Source organism: Etheostoma cragini, chromosome 4, assembly GCF_013103735.1.
Source record: "Etheostoma cragini isolate CJK2018 chromosome 4, CSU_Ecrag_1.0, whole genome shotgun sequence".
NCBI lineage: Eukaryota > Metazoa > Chordata > Actinopteri > Perciformes > Percidae > Etheostoma > Etheostoma cragini.
In genome coordinates, this window is record NC_048410.1 from 1,737,867 (window position 1) to 1,744,353 (window position 6,487).

Consider the following 6,487-nt stretch of genomic DNA (forward strand, 5'->3'; position numbering starts at 1 on the left):
TTAGGGTTAGGGTGAGGGTTAAGGTTAGGCATTTAGGTTTGATGGTTAAGGTTAGGGTAAGGGGCTAGGGAATGCATTCCCTATGTCAATGACTGGTCCCCACAAAGATAGCCAGACACGACTGTGTGTGTGTGTGTGTGTGTGTGTGTGTGTGTGTTTGTGTGTATGTGTGTGTGCGTGCATGTGCGTGTGTGTGTGTGCTACAGCCGAGAGATTTCTCGCCTCAGCTGGTTGGACAGATCACCTGAAACTGACTGAGAGGAGAAAATAAACATAGCAAAAGAGAGATAAAGTAAAGGAAACAGAGAAGGACAAGGCCACGGTGATCTCAGAGAAGGAGAGAGAGAGAGGAGAAAGAGGGACATATGGAAAAAAGAAAGGGAGGAAGGAGTATGTAGAGAATACCAGAAGAAAGAAAGTTAACACTGCCATTAAACTCAAACAACAAGATTTTGTATGAAGGAAAACTTTTTTCCAAGTCTATCTTAGTACAATACTCACTTTCCAACAGTAAACTAGAGACGTGTTGTCTATTTGGAGCGGATCCGAATCACAGGGCGGATACACATTTTAGTTTTTACTATCGTTAACGCTGCGAGATAAGGCATTTATGCTGCCTTCCTGTGGTTTTGGAATAACTGGAAAAATTACTTGTCAAACATGTTTCAATTGTCGTCACTTTTGAAGCAGTTAGGTTTGGGGAACAATCATGGTTGGGCTCATAAAAGGTGTTTACTTGACACGCGGGACGAGAAGGGGACAGTTGGGTTTAAGAAACAAAGAGAGCTGCAGTTTGTGTTTAGAAAAAGGAAAACATGAGAGTTGGGTTTAACGAAAAGAAAAATGCGACAGTTGGGTTTAGAAAACAAAGAAAGCGGAAGTTTGATTTAAGAAAACACAACAATTGGGTTTAGAATACAAACAAAGTGGCAGTTGGGTTTAGGAAAAGCAAAAAGCAAAGGTTGGGTTTAGAAAACAAAGAAAGCGACAGTTGGGTTTAGGAAAAGGAAAAGACAACAGTTGGGTTTAGGAAAACATGACAGTTGGGTTTAGGAAAACATTACAGTTGGGTTTAGGAAAAGGAAAATGTGACAGTTGAGTTTAGAAAACAAAGAAAGCGACAGTTGGGTTTAGGAATAGAAAAATGCAACAGTTGGGTTTAGAAAACAAAGAAAGTGGCAGATGGGTTTAGGAAAAGGAAAATGCAACAGTTGGGTTCAGGAAAACATGACAGTTGGGTTTAGGAAAACATGACAGTTGGGTTTAGGAAAACATGACAGTTGGGTTTAGGAAAGGATTGCGGGTGGGGTTACGGGTGGGGGGTAACGTTTCAGTGACACGACGCGGGACATGAACCCCCATCGACTGTGTGAAAGACCCGTCCACCACCCAAAACAACCAACCAACGCAGCATAGTGGACTTTCATACTACTCACTACTGTTGTCCATTTTAAGATAACTTCATCTTCACATCCATACACACGCTGAAGGGTGCTATTGCGTCGTATCTGATGCGGACAGCCACTGACGATGCATCCATATTTTAAGAGTTGGGAGTGAGAACGGGTTGGTACAACACATCGTCACTGTGACGTCCATGTTGTTTCCATACTAGGGAAAACTCCAGCTTTTGCTTCATTTTAAAAATGAGTAAAAGTTACACTGAAGCTTAAATCAGCGTTACACGACGTTACACGAAAAAACACAAACAGGGGATATAACTTAAAATACTGCTCAAGTCTCATTGTTGCTTTGGCTGCACTTTAGCTTACATTTTTGCACATAACTAGTACAATGAATTTTCTTCCCCTAGTTTGGTCAGACTAAACATGGTGCAGGTTTTTGCTTCAGTTTTGGGGTGTTTTTGCAGTCCGTGTGTATTCCCCCTAAACAGCCAGTACAGCAGCAGTGAGCCAGCAAGGTATGAACCAGCCATACTGTATGTGGAGCGTGGCTGTCATCTTTGTTGTTGCACATATTGATTCATGTTTCAGTTACTCTTTCCAGGAATAACTCGAGTGTCAAAAAAGAGTAAAATTGTATTGGTTCCCAGAGCCCAAGTTTAGTCTCGACTGTGTAGACGTTAGCTCCAGCAAGATGTCGACCGGGGGTGTGCTCTAGTTTTTTGTAGTGATTAAACTGTGATTTTTCCCCCCTCCCAGCCTCATTCTCGCCAGTGTCCCAGAGCGACAACCCCCACCAATTTCTTGAAACGTTACCGCGTATGGCATCAGCCTCATGCTGCAGTGTCACCCGAAGCTGCGGTAGCTTCAGGGGCAGGCTCACGAAAATAATGAGAGTTTAGATTGAGTTGGCTTTCATTTCACATCTCCTTTCGTATGAGTTAGTTCCACGTTTGCACAGAGAATGACCGCCAAGAAACTGTATGGATTTTCCTAGGTGACTCGCAACACAGACGGGGTAAATTTATGACCAAAACTTTACTGTAATATATGTAATATATGGGTACATGGAAATCCTTAATCTTCCCTAGTGGGTATGTGCCGTGTACCTGCGTATCACGTAGACTGCACCACTGGTGTTAACTGTGTGCACTGCTTCTTAATGCAAAAGCCCAAAACTCAGGAACTTGTTAATTTTTATTATTATTTTCCTCTAGTCTTGCTCTTTATTCCCCTCTTTTCTCTGTTTTTGTAGATGGATAGACATTTATTGATCCTTTCGGGAATTCATCTTGCACCACACAGCTCATCTGACAGAAAGACAGACAGACAACACACAACAACACAACCACTAACCCCCCTCCCCTCTCCCAACCCACACACCCCAACCCACCCCCCGCACAACAAAAATACACAAAACCAACCATCTCTACATCACAAAATATGAAATGCAGTGTCATAAGCACCAGTGGGCTATCAACAGGAAGGTGCATCATCGTCAGTGACATTTTAATATCATACCAAAGTGCAATGTTATCCCACAGAGAGGATCACGTTAATTCCCTCAACTTGTTCAGTAATACAAAGCTGGTAGGAATAAATGATTTGTGAGCCCGGTTGGCATCCTATTTCTTCTGTCTGATGACAGCACCTCATACGCCTGAAATAGGGGATGTAGCCTGTCCCCGCAGATTGCTTGTCCTTTCCTCGCCACCCTGGATTCGCAGATTGTGGTCGGAGAAATGAACTGATGTCCAGCATTCTTACCGGCCACGGTAACAATCCTGTGAAATTTATTTTACCAGGCAATGGTGCAGAAAGTTAAGACACTCTCAACAAAAGAGTGACAGAAAGAGCGATAGAGCGATAGAAAATGGCCATCATGTCTCAGCTGGTGGAGTCTCTCCATGAGCGTATTTGTTTTTTCAACTGACAAATTCGTCATTTCTGCAATTTGCACTTTTTTCCAATAGTGTATACAATCACATTCATTCATACATCACATAATTTGAATTACGCTTAGCACTCGGTAACACACCTTTGCAGTGAAGTCTCTCGCTAGAAAAGAGTTGCTCCACTGCTGGTATGGAGACAAAGAATGATTACAATCACTTGCATGGGCATCATGTTCAAATAAAAAGTGCAAAGCTATATCTTTAAGCACTCCGGAAAACAGAGGGAGAGGCGGGGGGGGGGGATCGACCGAGGGTCAGGAAGAGGGAAAGGGAGAAGAAAGCAAGACAGGGCACCCTGGCCTAGATATCCGCCTGTAAGCTGCTCGCAATGCCGACACGGCAACTGGCTGAGCGCGGGAGAGGAGATGAGAGGAGGGCGGAGAGATGGGCAGAGGAATAAAAGAACGAGGGACAGAAAGTCAGGCCAGAAAAAGGATTAGTGATCAAAGGAAGCCACCGGCCATCCTGAAAGCCCGCTACACACACACACAATTACACACACACACACACACACACACACACACACACACATAAAAACATTTGCATCAGCCGTAGTGTAAATGTTAAGAAGGAAAGCACACACTCGCGCACACACACACACACACACACACACACACACACACACACACCCATTGATTGATTATAGTCCAGTAATGAGAATACATGCCAGTCTAACTTTCTCTCTAATTGGTTTTATAGCCCTTCACCAGGAGAAGTTCTTTGGGAACTTAAAAAAAACACAACATGACATCTCCCTTTCGCTATTGCAGAAATTCCACGCTGCAAACTAGACTTTTTGAAATGTTTTTAATTCCCCCTAAACCTCTGTCTCCTTCAACGTGACGAGTAGTCGATAAAGAGATAAACAACGGGCTGGAGACACCAATTAGGCCGTCAAACGGCAGCACAACAATCTTCGGCACTCCTCCGGGAGGGGGGGGGGAGAAAAGAAGAAGAAGAAAAGCAGTTCTGCTTGTGCGGCGAGGACGAGGAGGAGAATAAGAAAACTTTGTGAGAGTTCATTCTCTCTGTGCGTGCAGAGAAACACACACATGCACACACACACACACACATCTCCCCCGTCAGAGGCTTGACCTCCACTAAGCTGATCTCCCTCCTCGGTGTTCCATCGCCCTCCCACCGGCTGACCTGATTGGCTAATGACGGCTCATTTATCTTGATGCAGCATCTGCAGGGTCTACAAGGCTTGTGTGTGTGTGTGTGTGTGTGTGTGTGCGCATTTAGCCAATTGCAAACACACTCTTTCTAACACACACACACGCACACACACACGGTACACACTGTGTACTAGATCTGTACGCCAGCGTTGCCCTTGCTGCAACAGCTTGCACACATTGGTTCACCTCTGGGGAATGATGAAAGGAGAGAGAAGAGAAGGAGGAGAGGGTGGAATGAAAGGGAGGAGGAGGTGAAGAGTAAGTGAGAGGGAGACAGTGATGAAAAAGGAAAACAGGGGGAAGAAGGGAATAGAGAAGAAGAACATGAGCAAGGAAAACAGGGGAAAAGAAGCAGAACAACCTGATGACAACAGAAGAAGAAGAAGAAGAATGAGAGCAGGATGATTAAAAGATGAAAAGAGATAAAAGAGAAATGAATAGGAAGAAAGAGGGAAAAACACCAGAGGAGGGAATGGAGTTTTAATGGAGGGAAGAGGGAAAGATGCAAGGTTTATTCCACCGTTAAGTCTTCTTTAATTACCGCAGCTACCGCAGTGTGATCACTGCATGTGTGTGTATTGGGGGAGGGGGGGGGGGGGGGGGGGGGGGGGGGTCTCTAGTATGTGTAATACACCGCAACCATTAACTACGAAGCAGGCTGAATAGGTGAGGCAAGCCAAGCAATCCTCTATTATTCCCGCATTTATGAATGATCCATTTCTAAATGTATATGTAGCACGGTTACTTTACCTGTTGGGGCATTCCACCTCACAGCATGGACTCCTTCTTACATAATAATGGTGCCGATGTAATCGTGGTCTTACTCTTTTCACTGAATAGTAAGTCAAGTTTTACCCCTCCAAATTACACAACTAAATGGGTCATGTGTGATTGCTTCGCAAAAGACATTATGTGAAAAAAAAATAAAAAATGGTTGACACGTTACCAAACCCTGAAATTAAAATGACAGCTCGGGTTTCATGTTTGCAGCTCCAGCCATTGCTTCTGTCATACGCTCATAACAATGTCCTCACCAAGTACAGTAGGTCCAATGGGGCAACTATCACGAGGGGTGGTAATACCAGACAGGGTGTCATCTGGAACTTCCCATTTCATTGGGATCAATAAATATCTATCTATCTATCTAGTATCTATCTATCTAGTATCTATCTATCTATCTATCTATCTATCTATCTATCTATCTATCTATCTATCTATCTATCTATCTATCTATCTATCTATATGTTTGCGCATCTATGGCAATTACAGTAGGTCCAGTGGTGTAGTCTAGTGTATTATAGTGGGTATATATATTGGCCTGAATCAAGCTTTTGGGGAGGGGGGGGGGTGGGTGGGGGGGAGATATCATAGTGGGGGAGGGGTCCGGATGCCCTCCCCCAGGGAAGTTTGTAGCATCAATGACTTAATTCCCTATTTTCAGATGCACTTTAATGCACCAGTTTACAGTGGAAATGCTTTTCCTTAGCCTATGTGAAGTAGAAAAACACAGATGACAATTAAAAACTGTATCAAAAGTAGAATGGAAATGACTTAGTTGTGTGTCATTTGGGCATTTTTAATTGGTTATTTGGACTTCCTGGCGCTTTCTTAGTGGGCATGCTGCGTATACCTGCGTGTCATGTAGACTACACCAATGAGTGGGTCCCAGTTGAACCAAGAAGGTGTTCAAATTAAATGCAACTAACCTTGAATGCTTGAATGTTCTTTGCTCTGTTGGACCTGTTGTTAACATGGTGGCTGAGATCTTTGAATGCGATGACATCTCCAAGAATAGGTCCAACAGAGCAAAGAACACCAGCGGTCGGACAATCGTTCATTTTAGACGTCTATAAGAGACAAAGAGACCTCACCTGAACACTTAAAACAACCTACGTTCACGTCTGCCTCTTGTGGTCGCTCCAAATAATGAGTTTCTTCTCTTGAAGGTAGC

General features: G+C 43.8%; 1 long non-coding RNA gene across 1 annotated transcript in view; it reads left to right on the forward strand.

Annotated features, from left to right (window-relative positions):
* The window catches only part of LOC117943658, a 19,248-nt gene extending 16,499 nt beyond the window's left edge, over window positions 1-2,749 (forward strand). Inside the window, exon 3 of the long non-coding RNA XR_004656402.1 lies at window positions 2,667-2,749. This is a non-coding gene — a long non-coding RNA (uncharacterized LOC117943658). The remainder of the gene's footprint in view (window positions 1-2,666) is intronic.
* The last annotated feature ends 3,738 nt before the right edge of the window (window positions 2,750-6,487 follow it).